General features: G+C 42.7%; 1 protein-coding gene across 5 annotated transcripts in view; it reads left to right on the top strand.

Moving 5' to 3' along the window:
- Nucleotides 1-22,500, top strand: part of LOC143027708 (zinc finger protein basonuclin-2-like) — a 325,526-nt gene that overhangs the window by 99,109 nt on the left and 203,917 nt on the right. The window contains exon 2 of one of the 5 annotated variants that reach the window (XM_076189175.1): nt 17,269-17,447. The exons of the other annotated variants lie outside the window; for them this stretch is intronic. The gene's annotated coding sequence lies outside the window, so the exon portion shown is untranslated. The remainder of the gene's footprint in view (nt 1-17,268; nt 17,448-22,500) is intronic. 5 annotated transcript variants of the gene reach the window in all.

Here is a 22,500-nt window from a genome sequence, read left to right as displayed (position 1 = left end):
CACTAACTTCTTATATTTCAAACCCCTCCCCATCTTTTACCTTCGAATTCCTTTCATTGTTTCAGATATTTGTTATGTAGGTCCTTAGTCCCCGTCAATATATATATTCCTCCTCAGTCCTCCTTCATTAGTCTACATACTCCAAATATCATTCCATTCTATTTTCTCCTCTCTCCTCCTTTTCTTCCCTTCCTCCCCTTCTCACTCTCGTTCTCCAAGTATTCCACCATTTGTTTCCTAGTAATACCGCAGGTTCTCATGTCATAGTTTACCCATCGTCTTCCTCCCCCTTCTTTAATTACGTCAAGTCCTTCATGATCTGCAGAACCTCCTTACACTCTTTCTTCACCTCACCGCCTCCTACTCATTGTGCATTCAAAAGTAGAGTGCTTCCCTGTATATTCATATCCTGCCGCCCCTTCTGAACATAACTATATGAGAAAACTGTCTCGTGAAAGATCTAGGTTAGGTATTCCACGGTTATCCAAGAATAATTTCTTTGAGATACAACAATGAACATGGAAGATTTTCAAAAGAAAATGAAGAAAAATCTTACCAGTATGTTCCAAATAACAGGACAAGGCCCATTTATTATTATGTGGATTTTGCCCGGGGACTTTGTGTCCACCCTTTATATTGTCTAATAATACTTTATTTTATTTTAAATCTCTGCACTTCCCTTTGATAGCCCCTTGGTATGTAGCTAGTCTTTCTTGTACCCTAGTTAAACCTGTGTGATATATGTCATGTACGCGTGATATACCACATGTGACATGATTTTCAGTAATATGATAAACACAGAATTAACACACATAAATTTTGAGAACAAATGACTTATGAGAATCAGGTGTCTTTAGGAGCTACTTGGCACCCATAACAATGCCATGGAATTTTATGAAATAGCAAGAGACCATAAAATCTATATGATACTCTGCGAAACCCACCTGGCATTTATTGCGATCCCATGACTCATGTCAACCATGTAACATTCTACGAAAACTACCTGGAACTCAATGCAACTACATGGTATCACATAGAAATAACCCTATAGCTATGAAAACCACCCATCAACTCGTAAAAAGTCCCTAATCACCATCTACACCATCTGGCACCGTAAAGAAACCACTTGGCGCCAATCATGATCAGATGACGATGCATGCACGCTGAGACACAACCTATTTAAGCTCCTTCATACATTTCCTTCGCATTTTCTCTGTAATTCGACTTTCCCTACTTACTCACCCCACACTCTGTTGGACCACGACTTAATCACCCTCTTGAGTCCCCTTAGGACCTCCCTAAATCCCCGAGACACCCGTTTTCCCCTGTCACGTCATCCCAACCACTCCCTTAATTACCCTCCTACACCCCCCTTAACACCCCTTAGCCATCTCCCCCTGTCCTTTTACCCACCCCCCTCCCTCCCTGCCCATTACCCACGTATCCCATCCCTTTTCTTCCCTTCTTCTCCCTTCTCTCTTCTCCCTCCCTCCCATCCCTTCCTCCCCTTCCCCTCTTTTTCTGTTCCCTTCTTCTCCCATTCCTTCCCTTCCACTCCTTTCCCCCCTTTCTCTTCCCTGTTCCTCCCCTGCCATTCCCTTCTCCCATTTCCTACCCTTCCATTCTTCCTTCTCTTCCCTTCTTCTCCTTTCCCGTTCCTCCCTCTGCCTTCCTCTCTCTTCACCTCCTATCCTCCTTTCTCCCCCGTCTTCCCCTCCCTTCCCCTCTCCCACTTCCCGCCCTTCCATTCTTCCTTCTCCTCCTTCTCCTTTCCCCGTCCCTCCATCTGCCTTTCTCTCTCTTCCCCTCCTTTACCCCTTTCCCCACCGCCCTCCCCTCCCTTCCCCTCCCTTCCCCTCACTCTTGGATCAATGGCAACGTTACTGCAGTCACAGTGTCCATTGGTAGTCGGATCTTCAAAAGCACAAACTTTGCTTTGATCTTGCCGTGTGCGGCGCCGCCCAAGATGGCTGATATTTCTTCAGCTATTTTGGGGTCACCCCGAGGTCTAAATGTGCCCCTTTATAGGTGATTTATGGTTTTATGCGTCCCTTTATGGGTGTTACCCTAGATTATGAGGATTAGGTGGCCCCGCCACCGAAATTGGGTCACTCTCGGAGAGTTAATTGGTAAACTTCGATAGGTTTCGGACACGTTGTCGTGAATGTCGCGTATACACGACAATTTGGTGCCACCAGGTCCCCTCAGCCTTCTCCCCTCCTCCTCCTCCTCCTACTCCTCCTCCACGTCATTCTCCTCCTCCTTCTCCTCCTCATACCTCCTCCTCCTCCTCCCCTTCCTATTCTTCCTTCTCCTCATCTTTTCCTACTTCTCCTCTTCCAACTACTTCTCTTCTCTCCCCTCATCTTTTTCCTCCTCCTTCTCTTCTTCGTCTTCCTCCTCCTCCTTCTCTTCTCCCTCCTCCTTCTCCTCCTCTTCTTCCTAAGTTCTCCCCTCTTCCCCTCACAATGTATCACTCATGCTGCCTACTTCACCCAGTCACTCACTCCCCGCAACTTCACTTCTCCAGCACACGACATTATTTTCTTCACCACTCTCTTCATCATTACTGGATTCTATTCCACTCATCACCCCCCAACCCCCAACCCCCAATCCCCACCCCACCCCAGCCCTCCATGTGCCAACACCACCTCCCCTCGGACACCTTCAACGCACTTCCGTCCTCCTTCTCCTTCTCCTTCTCCCACCTTGCCGGTTCCCTTCGTTCCCCCTTTTTACCTTTTTCGCCACATTCTCATAACACCCCCCCCCCTCTCTCTCTCTCTCTCTCTCTCTCTCTCTCTCTCTCTCTCTCTCTCTCTCTCTCTCTCTCTCTCTCTCTCTCTCTCTCTCTCTCTCTCTCTCTCTCGCTCTCTCCTTCCTCGCACCCCTCTACCTCACCCCACGAGGTTTTTCACCTTTCTCATCACCCCTGTGGCTTCCCTGGACACGCGACTTCACCATAAGACCTTAGTCCATTTAGTCGTAAATCACCCCTCCAGTTCACCCCATGAAGTTTCTCACCCTCGTGTCATTGCTCTTCATTCATTATACACACTACCTCACCCTACCAATTCACGCATTCTCGCTCTATACCACCCTTCCACTGCACCTGTTTCACCTTGAACACACTTTACCTTAACTCATCACCTCCCATTTTAGATCATCCGTCTCACCCTAAGTAACCCTTCTGAGCTGTCTTCACACTACCTCCTCCATACGCCTCACCCTTAACTCGTCTCAAGTCATCCCAGAAACTTCCTTCCACATTAACTCACCCTTTTACTTTAGTCCATGTCACCCTAGATAACCCTTTTGTCCTATCCTATGGATTTTGTGTCACTTGCTATTGTTCCTTGTATCTCTTTCCTGAGCTCACTCTGCCTCACCCTTCTTCGTTCTTAGAGTTCATTAATTCACCCTAAACAAATGTTCCGTAACTATGCCCATCTTCATCGTATTTATTCCTTGTCTCAGACTCTGAAGAAGATGCAAAGGCTAAAAAGAGGGGTAAGGGAGTAGGAAGAGGAAGAGGAAGAGAAGTAGAAGGAAGAAGAGAATAAACAGAGAATGAAAAAAGGAGGAGGGGAAAGAGAGGAAGGAGGGGAAGAGACTGCAAAAATAAGGACTGTACACATATTGCTTATAGTGATGGAAAAGATGACGGAAAAGAGAAAGGGAATGGATATTTTAGGGAGGGTGGAGAAAGAGAGGAGACGAATGAATATAAGACGATAGAGTAATACGAAGAGGAAGAGGAGGGAGAGTAGGAGGAGGAAAAGGGAAGAGGAAGAGAGAAAGAGAAAGAAAATGAGGAGAGAGACGAGGAGAAGAAAATAAAGAAGGAGGAGGAAGAGAAGAAGGAGGAGAAGGAGGAGGAGGAAGAGGTGTCATGTACATCGAGGTGGACTTTATTGAACAGAGGGGGACAGTGGAGGGTGTCCCAGAGTCTGAGAGAAGGAGGAGGACGAGGAAAGGGAGATGGAGGAGGGTGAGTGAGGAGGAAGAGAATGATGATGGCGAGGTGGAGGAGGAAGAAGAGGGGGAAGAGGAGAATAACAGTGGTGAGGAGGAGGAGGAGGGGGAAGGAGGAGGAGAAAGAGGGGGAGGAGGAGGAGGAATAGGAGGAGAAGGAGGAGGAGGAGGAGGAGGAGGATAAAGAGAGTAAGAGGGAGAGAGAAAGGAGAAGAGAAGGAATAAAGAAAGAGGGGACGAAAGAGAATAAAGAGGCAAAGGATGAAGAGAATGAGGTGGGTGATGCTGAAATGAGCACAAAGAGAAGAATGAAAAAAGAAGTGAAGGAACAGAGAAAATTATAAAAGGGAAGGAGGAGAAGGAAGACGAAGGAAATATAAGAGAATCAAAAGAAATGTGGAATAGGAAGAGAAGCGAAGCGCAGAGTGAGAATGAAGGTAAAGCGACAGAAGAGTAGCGAAGAAGGAGAAAGGATGTAGATGAAAATAAAAATACGATATAATTAGAAAACAAATGAAGATGACATAATCATACAAAAGATTGTGTTTATGGATAATACTCAAGGTTAGAAATAGTCGAATGAATGAAGAAAGAAGAAAAATACGAAGGAAATGTAAGGAAATATGAAGAATAGAAGAACTAAAAGAGAGGGTAAGAAAAGACTGAATTTTAGGAAATGACTGACTGTCCACTAGAGACAGCAGATAAATGAAAATAAGTCTTAGGTGTATAAATGAATAAATGAATAAGCAAATGAATGCATGAATGAATAAATAAATGTGAACAAATCGACAGATAAATAAATAACAGACAGACACACACACAAACACAAACACACACACACACACACACACACACACACACACACACACACACACACACACACACACACACACACACACACACACACACACACACACACACACACACAGGCACGCATTCACACACACTCACACACACACACACACACACACACACACACACACACACACACACACACACACACACACACACACACACACACACACACACACACACACACACACACACACACACACACACACACACACACACACACACACACACAGACGGAACAGAAAGACAGACATATATACAGACAGACAATATCAAGACATACAGACAGATAGAAAGCCAGAAAAAAGACGGATAAGGACAGACAGACAGGCAAACAGAAAGACGGATAGAGACAGACACATAGACAGACAGGCAGAAAGACGAGAGAGGGACAAGCTGAGAGTTAGAAAAATAGACAGACAAACGGACAAAAAGATAGACAATCAGACAAATAGACAGGCAGAGGGACGAGATTATGGTAACACAATACTGGGGCTATCAAATGTTTCGGATTTTAAGACTGTAAGCGCGGGATGGAGGGGGGAAGGAAGAGGTAGGGAGGAAGGGGGAAGGGAGAGGGTGGGTAGAAGGGGAGGGGAGAAAGGGGAAGTGCATATAAGAAAAGTGTAGAAAAAATAAAGGTATAGAGGGAGAGGGAAGGGTGAAAAGAGACGCAGAAAACATAGAACGAAGATCGGGGAAATAGGCAAGGGTAAGAAAAGGGGGCAGGGGAGAGGACTAAATGAGAAGAAGAATGAAAAGAAGGAGAAAACAAATTATGGGTAGGACAAGGAAGGAAGGGGAGAATGAGGGGAAGAAAGGTAGGCAGGCAAGGAAGAGGGGAGAATCCAAATGAGGGAGGAAGGGGAGAGGGAGGGGAGAGAGGGAGGGGAGGAAGGAAGGAAAATCTCAGCCAGGGGAGATACACAGAATGTAATCGTGGAGGTGGAGGTTACGGAGGAAGGGGAGGGGAAGAAGGAGAGGGAGGAGAGGGGAGGGGAAGGAGTAGAGGAAAAGGAGGAGGAGGAGGGGAAGAGGGAGAGGGGGGAGGGGTCATAATTAGGGAGGAAGAAGAGAGGGGATGTGAGATTTAAGTGAAGGGGTAGCCTAAGCTAAGCTGAGCATCCAGATAAAAAGTAATGAGGGAGTGAGTGTGAGTGAGTGAGGGGAGAAAGAGGGAAAGGGGAGGATGTGGAGGGTCCCGGAGAAGGTGAACGAGAGGGGAGCTCGTCACGAGAGGGGAAAGAAATGCAGAGGGGAAAAAAGAGAGAAAAATACCGATGGGAAGTAGAAGGAATTATTATAAGGAGGCGTAGAAGAGGGGTGCGGGGGGAAGTAAGGGTGGGGAGGAGGAGGGAAGAGGGAGGAGGGGATAGAAGAGGAGGGGAAGGGGGTGTTTATTATAGGAGTAAAAGCGACCGGCACCAGATTGGTGGTCTGCAGGGAAAAGGGGAGAGAAAAAGAAATACTAAAAGAAGTGAAAGAAAGAAAGAACAAGGGTAAAGAAAATTGGTCATAAAAGGGAAGTTACGCAAGAAAAAAAAAGATAAAAACAAGAAGAAGAAAAAAGAAAAATGAGAGGAAGAAGACCAGCAACAAAGAAAAGAACAAGTAGAAAAACGAAGATGAAGAAAAAGAAAAGAAAAAAAAGAGCAAATAGAAAAGTGACCTAAAAGAAAAGAAGATGAAAGAACAAACAGAACTAAAAATATAAAGGAAAATGAAGAAAAGTAGAAGACGGGTAGGATGAGCGAAAGAAAGTGAAAGAGCAAAAGAGGAAAAAGAGAATTTTGGAAATAGGGTTGAAAATGAAGAAGAGGAGAAAGAATAAGGGAAACCGAGAAGAAAAAGAGAAAGGGAAAGATGAGACAGTTCAGTATGAGGCGGGAGAAGTGGAGGAGGAGTAGTAAGAGGTGGAAGAAGAGGAGGAGGAGGAGAAGGAAGAGGAGAAGGAAGAGGAGGAGAGAAGGTGGTGTTAAAAGGCTGGAGACAAAGTGACAACAAGGCATTTAGTGTTGACAGTCAGAGAATGCTAATTCATTTGTCAGCGAGAAGACCTCGGAAACTCTCCTAGAGGTAGTAGGAGGGTTGAGGGAGTAAAGGGAGAAGAATGGGCAATGAGGATGATGAAAAGCTTGAGGAGAGAGAACTAAGGTGGGCGTCAGAAAATATAACGACATGCTAACTAAAGAGGGGAGATGGCCGAGACATAAACAATTGTACTGACAAGAGGAATTTTGGGGACCGGATTGGGGAAATGTAGGAGGAGGAAGAGGAGGAGGAGGAGGAGGAGAAGTTCAAATAGTGGGAGGGGATTATACTGAGGAGAAGAACAGGGAGGCGAGCGTGTTAAGGGCGGTGGCATGGGCCCAACTGGAGGTTCATCTGATAATAATCTTGGCTATAAGGAATTTATTGGGAATTACTACCTGAGACAATCCTGCGTCTTCCTTGAAAGAGGCGTACTGTTTAATGCACGTACAGAGACACTCATAAATAGATTCACATTTATGATCCCACCATTAACTTTCAATAGGTTTACGGTAAACAGTAAAGATATACGTACATAGATATAATGTACACATAGATACAAAAATATCCATATGTATGACTACATTTATATGTACATGTATATATATATATTATATATATATATATATATATACATATATATATATATATATATATATATATATATATATGTATATATATATATATGACAGTGCAGGTAGATTCAAAAGTACAAGTAATATGATAATTATGAACATTTCGAATGAGAAACAAAGGAAAGAATGTGGGAAAAGGGAATGGGTGTAAAATGTGAAGAGAGAGAAAGAGGACATATATCAATTGAAAGCTAATATGAGGAAAGTGCAAAAAGAAGGAGAGGAAGAGAAACATCGGAAAGAAGATGAAAGACAACTGTGAAAGAATAAAAAGAAAAGAAATAACTATAGAGTAACTTGGCGTACTGGTGCATGTCAGGGTTTGGTGGAGGGAAAGAAAAAAGTTTTTAATGGAAGATGAAGTAGAGGAAAATGGATGAGAGCAAATGGAACGAAAGGCTGGAGGAGGATGTTGGATATGAATATCCAAATGTAAGGAAGTGAGTTTGTGGGAGAAGTGGAAATTAGTAAAAAAAAAAAACAAAAAAAAAAACAAGGAAAAAGAGGAATAGTTAATTTTAGATGTATCAAGTGTGTATACAAGTATGTGTGTGTGCGTGTGTGTGTGTGTGTGTGTGTGTGTGTTTGTGCGTGTGTGTGTGTGCGCGCACATGTAGGTGGGAAGGTGCTGGCGCGCGCACGTGTGTACACAGACCACATCAAAGTCAGGTACCGCAAGTTACCATTCTCTCTCTCTCTGTCTGTCTCTCTCCCTCTCTCTCTCGCTCTCTCTGTGTGTCTCTCTTCAGTCCCAACTTCCCTCTACCACCTCTGCCCACCACCGCCTCCTCCACCCACTCTTCAGTGCCAAGAGGTGCCACCCCAGTAGATGTTCTTCAAATTGTCGTCACTCTGAGTGACGTCACTGGCCGAGCTCGAAGTTGTGCGGTCGCGTGCTTCTTTGCCTCGTGGTGCCGCCAATGACCGAAGTGGCTCTCTTAGTCACGGTGCTCCAGGAGGAAGTGCCCCTGTGCAGAACACGAAGGAGTACAGATGGATTGCAAAACTCGTCGACAACCTGTAATGTCCCTTCAGTTAGTGGATGGAGTGTTAACCACGGCTTGCTGTGTCGTAAATATCCTTGATGTATGATTAATGTATATCGGTGAACTATAGGTTCAGGAAGCACATTACTCTTGCTGGTAATATGTTCTAATGAGGTTCTTTTTTTTTTTGATACATCAGAATTGTACAAATATAATTAAAATTGTGCTCAACCACAAATGAAATATTTGTGGTGACTTCTCCTCATGTGTGACAGCGTGCCACTTTCCCTTATACCATACTTGATACTTCCGTTCTACATAAAAAGATCTTGACATTTCATGGGAAATTAAAGTAATATTAGTTAATAGATTTATGATCTTTCTTGTTAACTACCACTGCGGAAACGACCACCCAAGTTTGGCACTTTCATATCTAGCGTTTTTTGACTCATTTTGGGCTACATTAGACATCTACGTTATGTTATATTGGATTAGATTAGGTTAGGTTTGGTTAGGTTAGATTAGGTTAGGTTAGGTTAGGTTAGGTTAGGTTAGGTTAGGTTAGGTTAGGTTAGGTTAGGCTAGGTTAGTTTAGGTTTTGTTAGGTTAGGTTAGGCTAGGTTAGGTTAGGATAGGTTAGATTAAATTAGGTTAGGTTAGATTAGGCTAGGTTAGGTTAGGTTAGGTTAGGTCAGGTTAGGTTAGGTTAGGTTAGGTTAGGCTAGGTTAGGTTAGGTTAGGTTAGGTTAGGTTAGGTTAGGTTAGGTTAGGTTAGGTTAGGTTAGGCTAGGCTAGGTTAGGTTAGGTTAGGTTAGGTTAGGTTAGGTTAGGTTAGAATATTTTGGGTTGGGCTAGGATAGGTTTATAAAAGGGTCAAGTATGCACGAAATAATTTAAACATATGATATTCACAAACTTTGTGACAGCTACACAGGCGGATAGTATGGATAGGTAGAAAAAGGGCAGACTATATATAAACAGAAAACACACACACACACACACACACACACACACACACACACACACACACACACACACACACACACACACACACACACACACACACACACACACACACGTCGCCGCCGTCGTCGTCGTCGTCGTCGCCGTCGTCGGCGTCGTCATCGTCGTCATCATCATCATCATCATCATCATCATCATCATCATCATCATCATCATCATCATCATCATCATCATCATCATCATCATCATCATCATCATCACCATCACCATCATCATCATCATCATCATCATCGTCTTTATCGTTATTCTTAATAGCATAGTGGTCAAGACAATGAATATTATAATGGAGAGTGCCTCCAGCATACCAGCTATCAATTCAAGTGTTATTACTGGTCGTTATTTTTATCACATTAGGGATCTTTAGCACGAGTACTGAGCCACCGGTGGTAAAGGTGGATGAAACAACAATTACAGTGATTAGGATTGACACTTGTTATTTCTATAACGTGTATGATATTTCTATTTGCATTGTTGAATTCATTATATACTCTTCATTATTATCATATGTTACTGAATTTTGTTGTTACGTATAGAATACGTGTTTTTTATCATTATTGTTGAGATTTTCATAACTATGGGGATTATAATTACAATCTATTATTGATGGTTTTGATACTGTATCTGTCCCTCCTGTTTTTATTGTCGAGTTCATCATCAATACATAAACACATGATCGCTCTCGCGTGCGGCTACCCCGCCCCAGAGCCCCGCCCCATGTCCGACTGAGCCCGAATCGAACGCTGTAGAAGCCTAATCAAGTGCGGCGTGTCATGACGGGGGGCGGTGTGTCACAAAGCGGCAGGCCACCGTGTCGTAATGACAGGACAGTGATGGCGTGGCACGGCGAAGGATGGCGTGTTGCAGGGCAAAGGAGCCCGCGACACATATGCAACAAATCCCGCTTTCTGCAACACGCGCAACTCTAGTCCCATGTCTTGCATCACGCAGGGAATCGTCTTCTTCTTCCTCTTCTTGTAACAATGACAAGCCTCCTCTCACTGCTCCTGAACTATCATGTTGCATGGGCAATAGACACCACCTCGTCCCTCTTATTTGCAACAGATATTTAGGCCTAAGGCACCGGCGTACAACGCGGGCTCAGCACAGGAACAACAAAGCCTCGAATCATTCGATATTCATGCAGCGAAACTCTGTTTTCCTGCAGTACCCCGTGCAACAAGATTGCAATTCATGCACCTCATTGTTTGCAACTCCTCGCGTCACGGGATTAACGTTATCTTGCGTTCCAAGTGCCAACTACTTCAACGGACGGAACATATCGCATTTCAGGCACGAGAACTTCACAATGGTCCGGCGCGGGACGCGGTGAGGCGTGTTTACCTCCGGACTCGCCTCCTTAATGCATGGATCCGGGTTGGAGTCCCTTGGGCCACGGGTGACCGGCACTTGTCGCATCTGTCGGAGAACACAGGGCAAAAGGAGAAGTCTCTCCCGTAGCCAAGTGCCACCTTGGTATAATCTTCCATAGCAAAGTATGGTCTGCCTGCCGCTTTACATAGTAGAATTCCTTGCAACATAGAAGGTCTACTAAGTATGTGTGACGCTAACTGTGGACGAAACACTCATCTGTACCCTAGGTGCCTGGGTATCTTGGCCTCAGATCGATCCTGGGCCACTGTACTTGCGGGGTGAGATCAGAGCCCAACAGGTCGTTTTGAAAAGCCATATTATTAGTTAAGTGTTCGAAGGGAAACAGGAAGACGCACACAAGGACATGCATATATCATCAAACGATTATATTCATTCGTGTGTATATTTCGGGTATGCATGAGCTAATACCGAGTCATCAGCGACCCTCAATCTTGGCCCTCACGCTGACCCTCTTATGCCTCTATGGTACCTCACCCTCCCTCTTCTCACACAAGTCCCTATATCCATATACCTCGCTTTGTACTCTCCCTAGCATATCTCATTTTTACTACCTCCCCCACCTTCTTTTTCTATTTCCTCTTCTTTTCCTCCTTCTCTTCCTCCCCCTCCCTCTCTTCCTTTTCATCTTTCTCTTCCTCCTCATTCTCCTACTCCTCCATATTATTTCTTATTTCTTTCCTTCTTTCCATTTTCTTTCTCTTTTCCTCCATCTTAGTCTTTCTATTCTCCTTTTCCTTTTCCTTCCCCTCTTCATCTTCCTCCCTTTCTCATCCTTTTCCTCCCCCTCATCGTCCTTCTCTTTCTTCTCATCATCGTGTTTTCTTACTTAACAGGGCATTGCCCTCACCCTTTCTCAAGCCCTGCCTCACCCTCGTCCTTAAACGACACCTTCAGGGCCAACACTGATGTTTTCACACCTTAACTCGAACTCTCAGTGCCATCAGTGTGCGTAAGGGCCATTTCCGCCCTCTTCGTAACGCCATCAGTGCCTATATGCATATGTAACTCTACCTTAGTTCCTTTATTTCCTCTTCTTACCTCTTTTCTCGTCATTTGCTTCTTATGTATTTATGTCCTCCCTCCCCTTCTCCCACTCCTTTCCCCTCACATCTCCATACTTTCTCGCCCATTTCTAACCCCCTCTCCTCCCTTACTTTCCTTTTCCTTCTCCTTCCCTACTTTCCCTTTCCCTCCCTTTCCCCTCGCAGCCATCTGCCCACTTTCGTCTCCCCTTCCCAGTTTTCCTGTCCCTCCCCCACCATCTCAACAGCCCGTTCGTCGTTCTCTCCCGTGCCATCCCCTTTCCGCTCTCCTTTCTTTCAGTTTTATCCTCCCTCTCCATTATTTATGGATTTCTCCTCTCTTCCCCCACTCTCTTCTCCTTTCCTCTCTTCTCTCACTCCTTCCTCCTTTCCCGCGCACCCCTCAGCCTCGTTCCCCCTCAACTCCCGGCGAGGCTGAACGGAAACCGTATATATATATAAACATTAGCAAAGAAACTTGGCCTCTGCAATTTGTCAACCCCGAGTATACACACCAACGTTCTGTGGTATGTGGCATGGTGTGATGGCATGTGGTAGGGTCTAGTGGTATGCGGTGAGGCTCGCTGGCATAGTTAAGACCGATTAGGTGATATGCGGTTAGGTATGTCTACTTGTACTTTGGGTAACTGGTATGTGGTTGTGTCATATGGTATGTGGTGTACTTCCGAGTATCGAATGAGAATTTGATATCACTTTTTCATGCCTTGATGAATAGAAATAACCTATGGTACCCCGCAACACGAATATAAATGCCATCGGGGTGTGGCGGTGTGAACTATGATGTTGTTAATTATTTGTGATATCATCTGAAGGAATGAAAAAGAAAATGCACGTATTTCCTTTGGTATCTCGGTGAGATCTTTCGTACCATGTGACATCTCTTATTCTATTCTCATTCCCGCGAGGCTAAATATTTCAAGTAAAAGTGAACTCTTTGGTGGAAAATGAGGTAAGAGTTAGAGGCAACATAGGGACAGAGACAACATGAGTTTATGCACGAACATTTGAATCAAGTTGTATATGTTTCTCTTCAGTCCCTTCACTTGTTTTATAAAACCTGTATGTGACAAACTACTTACTTTCTTAACTTGATGCCCACTCCATTCCCATTCGTCCTTTATCTCCTAAGATTGCAATCAACCAATAAGAGTACTTCTTCGCATGGCACACCCCTAATTCTGACCAATGACATTCGTGTCTGTATCCGTCTCCCCTCTCAAGCCAGAGTCACGAGAACGGAATCGCGTTGTGGTCACGCCAGGGGACCAATTTCATGTTGGATACTATTAAAGGTAGAGGGGAGCGCTGCTGCATTCGGTGGTCCCAGGGGACGGACGTCGTCAAGGATCAGCTCCCCGCCCCACTTGTTTCAAAATCTCATCAGCACCCACATATCCACCCAGAGGAGAAGACCTATATACCTCTCCAACCACCCATCTTTCTATATATCTGTCTATTTGGTTTACCTGTCTATCTCTCTTTATATCTAGAAACCAAGATTCAAATTCTCTGGACGTTCAGATGAACGTTGTTGGATACTGAAATCGTGTGGTGGGGAGGAAAACCTCTCCGACATATATCCCGTTGGACTATATCACTTGCAGGAGTAAAATTCCATGCAGCCTGAAATTCGCTGGAAGAAAATCGTAAAGGTAATCACTGGACTTGAAAATGTTTGTCGCTAGTTAAGGTAGTGTTCCACAAAATCATCTGACGTTAACCAAAATAAAATTTGCAATTACATCATCGCAGACTAAGGGACGAAGAGTCTCTATAATTTGAATAAATTGTCTGACACTAACGAGAACAAATTTACTAAAGTTGGGCTTTCGGTGTGAGGTTACGCAGTGGACTTGAGCCAATCTCGGTCCTCTCGGCGTGGGTGCTGGCGCTAGCGGGTGGGGGGTGGCAGCCCACGAAGGCGCGTGGGTGGGCGTGCGTGGGTGGAGATGGGTTATCGGCAAACAGGGTATGCGGTGGCCGGGCTAAGTGATTCCTAATGGCCCCGTGACAGCCGAGATAGTTCCAAGCGGCACCGTCCCTTGGTGCCATTTGTCAAAATGGACTGAAGAAGGCGTCATCGAGGTCGATGGCGGATGGGGGGGAGGGGACGTGCGGGGGCGTTTCGGAATGTTTTCCCTGCGGGAGACGGCGGCGGTGGTGACCGTGACGGTGGGGTGGGGTGGGGGTGGCGACTGTGGGGGTGGTATAGTGTACCAGGAGAAGGGTCTTCATCTCTTCAAGTCGCGAGAAAGGAGTCTCCACTACTGACAAAGGAATGTTGCAAATGGCTTTCTTGCAGCTCGGGGTGGATCACCAGGGGCTGAGCAAACAATGACAGGGCAGGTGAGGATAGGGAGAGGGGAAGGAGAGAGGAAGTGGAAAGCATGATAAGAATTGAAGGGGAAAGTTGTGGAAGGAAGGGAAGAGGAGAGGAAGGGAAGGAAGTCGGAGCATGAAAAGAGGTTAAAGAAAGAAATGGATGGGAGGATGGAGAATGGATGAGAAGGTAAGGGACGGAAGAGAAGAAGGGTTGGAAAAAGAAGAGAGGTAACAAGGGAAGAGTGGATGCACTGTAAATGAAGTGGAGGAAGTTGCAGAAAGAAGGGTAGGAGATAATAGAAAAGGAGAGGAAAGGAGGAGTGAGGAAAAGAGGAAAGGAAGATTGGAAGAGAAGGGAAGGAATGGAGAGAGAAGGAAAGGAAAAGGAGGAAGGGGTGCGAGGGATGGATTCAACAAAGATGAGTAGAGGAAGATAAGGTAAGGTAGAGTGGTTAATAAGGAGATTGTCGATCTCGGATATACAAATTGGTTTATATATATATATATATATATATATATATATATATATATATATATATATATATATATATATATATATATATATATATATACCTGTACATATGTATATATATATATATATATATATATATATATATACCTGTACATATGTATATGTATATATATATATATATATAATATATATATACAGATATATATATACACCAGCGAATGTGTCCACAAGTAATTGTGTACGTGTGTGCATGCGTGTGTGTGTGTGTTTGTGTTTATGTATATATACATATACATACATACACACACACACACACACAGACACACACACAGACACACACATACACATATATATATATATATATATATATATGTGTTTATATATATATCTAATATATATATATATCTGTGTCTATATATATATATATATAATATATATATTTGTATGTGTGTCTATATATATATGTATATATATATATATATATATATATATATATGTGTGTGTGTGTGTGTGTGTGTGTGTGTGTGTGTGTGTGTGTGTGTGTGTGTGTGTGTGTGTGTTTGTGTGTGTGGTGTGTGTGTGTGTGTGCGTGTGTGTGTGTGTGTGTGTGTGTGTGTGTGTGTGTGTGTGTGTGTGTGTGTGTGTGTGTGTGTGTGTGTGTGTGTGTGTGTGTGTGTATGTATACATATATACATACAATATTTTTGAATTTTTATATTATTCACTACTCTCATCCGAGTCACAATCAATGACTGCAACCAAGTCACCGGGAGGACCAGCCAATCAAGAGGAAGAGTTCAAGAGCATGGGACTCTCGACAGGACCCGGAAATGAGGCTCTTGAGTGGGAAGAGCGAGGGTGGGTGGCTGAGGGATTTCTACGTTGCTCCCTTCTTATTATAACCCACCCCACCTCACACCCACCCTACACTATCCCACTACACTATTGGTTTCTTTTCTTTTTTTGTCTCTTAGTTTCTTTTCACAAGTTATTTGGCGTCTTTTCTACCCTCTTCCTGTCTTTCGTTCCTTTTGTTTTTGTTTTTGTATTATTGCATTTTTTTTATGATATTTCTAGTCGTTCTTGATATTTCTCTCTCCTCTTTCCCCTCTCCTCTTCACGTGAAGTACTCAACAAAGGACATCATCGAAAATCTTCAATGATAATGATGCAAATATTGCTAAATGGAGTGGATATTGACGAATTTAGCAAATACTGCCAGGTGGAGCAGATATTGCTATATATAACAACTACAATTATATTATGCTTTCATTGTTTTTCAAGCTAAATATTCTTGGACAGTGCATGTATTCTTAAATTTGTAGAACAGAACGGAAAAATGTAAATGTGCTATCATTATAATTTGTGAGCTTCTAGATCGCATAAGTGTTGAAAATGCACATAAAGAAGTGTCGACTTATTTATGGAGTTTGGGGAAATGATTAGATTTTAAAATACATCATTTGATATAAAAAAAATATTTTCAATTCAAAATATAAAGCTGAGATTACAGAAAAAACTAGACAATCGTTATATATAAGAAGAAATAAAAATCTGTAATCCAAGAAAAACTTAGCTAGGAATGTAATTTTCAGTATAATCATATAACAACCACATGAATATAATATAAAATCTATGTTTATCGTTATAAGATATAATGTTTTATTTTCGAATTATTTGTTATAAAGCATGTATGCTTGTTTACTGACCCTCTTAATTTTTTAACGCTTTTGTCAGTGTCGTACATTTGACTCCAATGGAATCCAGTCCGTTGAGGATCAAACTTGAATCAAGACTTCCAACCAAATTCCGTCTCTCAACTTAAATAAAAATTTCAGAATGGACATTTCAAAATTTATTCAATGTAGCTGAAGAGCCAAATGATATGCTGTCGTTCCCTACTATCAACCTGTTTAATATTTCAATTAATTGTGTATTAAGCAATCTTGCTGTTTAATGTACACCCGTTCACATTCCTTTGTGTGCAATCCAAAACATGGTCTGTGTTTCCCTCATAAAGTTTATTATATTTTCATCGAGAAACTGAACCTGATAACATTTTGATAAGTACGAAATGTTGTATATTATCTTTGGAATGTATCTTTAACGGGTAGAAGGTAACCATATAGAAGTGAATGAGTTTGCCTTGTAGGGTTTATAAACCTCATTTCCATTATTTCAATAACAACCTTAATTCTGGTTATGGTCAGATGATTTCATTAAGCTTAAAGGACCCACCAAAGAGTTCATCAACCCTTTACATGTATTTTAATTGGGATATCTTGTAACTCCTTCTCTACCGAGAGGGTGCAATAGCTCTGGGACACAAACAGACTAAAATGAAAAGCTCAACCCGGTACAAAAGGGGTTTATTCTAAACACATTCATGTAATATTTCACAAGCCTCGGTTTACCTCTCATGCCAGTACACAACTTCCTTTTTTGCCACTCAGGCTAGTAACACATGCCTTTGCCTACGCGACGAACATATATACAAACCTTTGCCTAATTACTGTTTACCTTCTCCTGCACAGGTAAGCTGGTGGACCAGGATCAGGAGAGGAGGAGAGCGGAAGCGTGAGAGTAGGTGGCGGAGGCGTCGGTATCAGCCAGCCAATCAGCGACGCCGATCCGGAGACGATTTTTCCAATTCTCCCCCCAAAGCCCTTTTGGGCTTGGCAGAGTCTAGGCACCGGATCGGAGAGTCGCGTCGGTGGGTCCAGTGCCCACGGCAAGGGTGAAGTGTGATATGTATCTTTTGGTCCGGGGAAGTCTCATAAATGAAGTTGCAGCTTCAGACATTGTGTCCTTCATGTGTAGGCTCAAGGTTGCCCTAGGTACTGGGCTTCAGAGGCCTTGTTACGATAAACTTAGATTGGGGGAAGGAAAATAAATGAATAGATGAATAAACAAATAGATAAATGAGTCAATAAATGAATAAATAAGAAAATATATAAAAAGAAAAATTATAAATAAAAAAGGAACTATAAAAAGAAAAATATACAAACTAATAAATAAATAAACAGATACGTAAAATTTAGTGAAAAAAGTACAACAGAATAGAATAATTTATCAATAGAACATGGATAATGATAATGATAATAATAATGATAATGATAATGATAATGATAATGATAATGACTGATAATGATAATTATAAATAACAACAACAACAACAACAACAACAACAACAACAACAACAACAGCAACAACAACAACAACAACAACAACAACAACAACAACAATAATAATAATAATAATAATAATAATAATAATAATAATAATAATAATAATAATAATAATAATAATAATAATAATAATAATAATAATAATAATAATGATAATAATAATGATAATGATAATAATGATAAATATACTGAAATTAATAATAATGTTACTAATAATGATATTGATAATAGTAATAATTATGACAATATAATGATAGTGACGACAGCTACAATAATGATAAGAATATTAGATTGATAAAATTCAAGAACAAAAGGTCTTAGATTTAAAAATTTCATATTCTATGATAAAAGATAGATAAATAAAAAAATAGAAATACAGTTACTTGCAAAAGTCTTAAATAAAGTAGAATGTTCCACCGTGAAAATATATTTTTTCTACGCATTATTCCCTCTACAGTAAAATATATTTTCTTGTGTAGAAAATATATCAAATGCACAGTAACAAAAATTATATATGCAGTGAAAGCCATGGTGATATCAAATAGTTTTGCGCTCAACTATACCTATTTATCTTATACTCTTGGTTGCAATTTAGGTCGAGAACAAACAAGTACATAATGTTTATATGACACTTATGTGCCAACTACATGTTAGGTCGAAGACAGAAGAGTTTAGCCAGGCTATAATTCTTTTTGTAAAAGGAACCATAGTTTTGTTTATGCAAGATATTTAGCAGGTTTAAGGCACGTGTATCGCCATAGGCTACAATCAACATGGACAGCAAGACAAAAGATATATGAAGTACAGGCAGATCCCATGAGGCTATTACAAGATCAGCGAGAGTAGGTCATAGTGCAGATCAAACCCCAGGTAGGTCAGACAGGATGAGACATTTATGTCTAGGGAGGCCAGAGAAGGCCGCAGGGCTGGATGGATAAAAGTGCGGACGCCGAAATTTACAGGACAGTGTCAAGAGCAGGCCGGGTAGGTCTGGGGTTTAGCATAGCGTAGGTCGTCTTTAAACATTGCCACCGACTTCACGTAAATTGTTAAGGTGAGGTCCGCGAGAGGGCGCATCTGTCCTGTGTCTACCAAGTGAGGAACCCCTACACGAACACGCGCAAACAAACCCATAAATACGTGCATGCCCATACATAGGTACACGAACTTACACAAATTCACGCCCATATGCACACATATGCACATGCACATTCTCTCTCTCTCTCTCTCTCTCTCTCTCTCTCTCTCTCTCTCTCTCTCTCTCTCTCTCTCTCTCTCTCTCCTCTTCTCTTTCTCTCTCTCGCACACACACATGCGCGCATTCACGTGCATCCACGATCAATCTCATACTCAAAGAAACAAACGAACAAACAGGCAAACTGATACACACGAGCAGTCGCCCCTCCTAACACAAATATATACGGATGCGCACACACGCGCGCACAAACAATCATAACGAAGACTTGGCAAGGGCGTGATATACTGCACCATGTACATGCTGTAGCACACAGCCACGAATTATAGCACTTTCTAACAGAGAGTGACACTTCGTAATAGACAATGACAAGTGTAAACAAACAGCAGTATTTGATGAGGGGTAGAGGCATTTGGTAAGACACTGGAGCACGAAAATGATATTAAGAGACAGAGACAAGTACTTCCACTTCCTGGCAGAAAATACCACTTATCAACCCCGTTCGCCACGCTGCCATACTTTTTAGTTTTTGTACTCACTAGGGGTAGACGACTTTATTTACTGTAGCTGAAGTGGAGACCATATATTACAGAGGTTAGAATTATTTCAACTAGCTCTTCATCATAACGAGGCTCTATAAACATTTTGTTTTGGCCAACGTGAGAAGGATGTTAATCAGCCGACGGTAGAGTCCCGTTAATCTTTCTCACCCTTTCGTTGAAATAATGTTCTATAAAGAGCTTATTCTGGTCATCGTTAAACGAGTTCATTACTTGTGGGGAGGGCTCCGTTGTGAAGGAATTCAGTCTAAGTTAATTCCTGTGCTATGATCAAACCATCTAGATATTTTGTTCTTGGCATGTTAGACTATCTTATTCAGTTGAGGAAAAGACCTCGTGTTGAAGTGATTTGAAGGAAGGAAGTCTAATTTGTCACTAGGCTATAGACGATGGGGAGATAGTGGTACTTATCAATGGCGTTTGGCACTCACCAATAGATTGTGGCACTTACCCACGGAGTGTGGCACGCCTTGCCAGTCGTGTTGGGTTTGGCACGGTGAAGCGCGCGGGAGTGTCATAAAGACCTCATCGGAGGTACAGCTGGCGAGGCCAGAAGAGTGTTGAGGGAGAGGGGGTGGCTTCTTTCTAAGTTTTCATATTGCGGCGTCAGCGTCGTAGTCGTTCTTATGAAGGGTACACCTCTCATACCGTCTTTGTCTATTGACACCAACAATTTATCTCTGTCGTTTCCCCCCTAGATATTTAGTGAGAGCTACTTCAACTCTGGTGCCATATCTAAGCTAAACGCGGTTAGTGTAGATTTTTTTTTTTTTCGGCCGAATCACTCAAATTTGCAAATCAAGAGCCACGAGTTAATTGCTCTACCTTGAGCAGGTGTTTGAGGACGATACAGGTTCATTGAACTTTTACAACAGTAAAATTCACCATAACGGGATAGACTCTCGCCTCTCAAAATTATGTTCAGTAAATCATTGCAGCAGTCTCTGCAATATGTCTCCACTTCATTGCGACACGAATGTATCTTGCATTTCGCTTCTGTTTAAGCAGAAAGTTAGAGTTTCGTTGAAGATCAATTTCCTCTGGCTTCTTTGTTGAAGATTTGCCAAAAAAGTATTTCCCTGCCTTTCAACATAACTTGAAGTTTGGTGAACCAGGGACGACCCTCAGGAGATGAGCTATCAAGAGGGAACGAGGTTCAGTGAAATTGTGAAGTGCTTCTTGGATATCCAGGAAGAAGTAGGAGGGTGGACGTGTAGTTTTGTAGGGTTATGAGCATTTGTTCACGTAGGATAAGATTTCCTCAGTAATATTTCAAATAATTTTGATACAATAGATTTATGTTCTGCTACAATAATTTAGTTCAACAAAGTGGAAGCTCTAGGGCCTGGACCACAAGTGGTTAGATATCCATATCACGTACTCCTGAACTTAGATGAACTTCTTTACATTTATGGACTACACATGTGATGTAGGCATTAATGAAGAACACTTGCTATTGGAAGTGTTAATGAATGCAAGTTACAGGGATTTTTTTTTTTTTTTTTTTTTTTTTTTTTTAGCGTACGCAGGACAGGCGGACTTCCGTTTATGTGGTGTCAAGCGTTGTGTCACTTGGCACCGGACGGTAACGCAGAGGACGGCACCCGCGGCGGTGGCGCCACGACGGTGCCAGATGGCACCGAGGCACTGAGTGTCAGGCCGAGTGTGTCGTGTCATTTGTCAACGTGGGGCTCGACCCGTGCCAACCACGTGTATCAATCTGCGACGCTTGAAGTATCAACTTAGACAAAATGTCACTTCCTTGTATCCTTTCAAGACATGTCAGGTGTAACTGTGAGTAAAGCAAGTTGCATCATAGAGAAGGGAGTGACATGATATTTTTAAGAAGTGATGATGAATGATATCAGTGACATCAGTTGTGCCGTTTTCTTGCATTACGGACGTCATAATGTGTCTTTGACTGTTAACCCTTCACCTGAATTTTACTAGCCGCAACATCAGGTGATTTAATTCAGCTAAGAGAAAGAGTTAGTTTGAGTGGCAGCTTTTATCTGTTTATTCATCTCTCTATCTATATTCATGTATTCGAATTTGCTATCTCCTCCACTTGGATTTTCCCTCCGCCGCCTCTTTCTTCTTTTCCCTTTCATATTTCCTCTCACTCCCTAGCTCCGCTTATTCTGTACCTGGTTTTTCGCATCCCTTCATAAGCTCTATAGGGCATATCAAACAACCCTCCCATTGCATCTACTTCCCTTCACTTTTGCCTTTTCCTTTTTTTCCTCTTTCCCTTTTCCCCTTTTCGTTACCAAACCGTAATTAGTCTCCCTTATTTCAACTTCCCCTTGTTTTATTCCTTCTCCACCCTCCTCTTTCCCCTCACCTCCCCTTTCCGTCTTCCCTTCCCAATCCCAGCCCTGCCGATGCCGCTAATGTAAATATTTGTTCTCAACGCCAACTAAGTCTGTCGCCTTCGGCCTGTGAGCTGCCTGCGCATGGAGGGGGCATGGGCGGGCGCACGTGGGCGTGCATGGGCGCGTGTGGGTGGGGAGGAAAGAGGGAAAGAGTGAAGGAGTGAAGGAAAAAAAGGGAATAAGGAGGAAAGACTTTAGAAAACCAAGAGTAAAGGAGTGAATACCTAGTGGAGAAGAGCCGACATAGAGGGCAGTTTCGGGCGTGGGTGGGCAGAGGAGGGAGTGGAGACAAAGGGTGGGACGAAAGGAGGGAGAATGGGGAGGAAAGGCTTTGGGAGACTAAGGGCGAAAATGGTAAAGATAGAGGGGAAGAGTTAACAAGGAAGGTGGTCTCACGTGTGGGAGGGAGTGGGAAAGGAGGGAAGTAAGGAAGAAGTGAGAGAGGGAG

The sequence above is a fragment of the Oratosquilla oratoria genome, chromosome 8 (genome assembly GCF_046742065.1).
Source record: "Oratosquilla oratoria isolate Oo_2021 chromosome 8, ASM4674206v1, whole genome shotgun sequence".
NCBI lineage: Eukaryota > Metazoa > Arthropoda > Malacostraca > Stomatopoda > Squillidae > Oratosquilla > Oratosquilla oratoria.
Note: the sequence above shows the minus strand (reverse complement) of the source record. Positions and strands in the feature narration are given on the sequence as shown.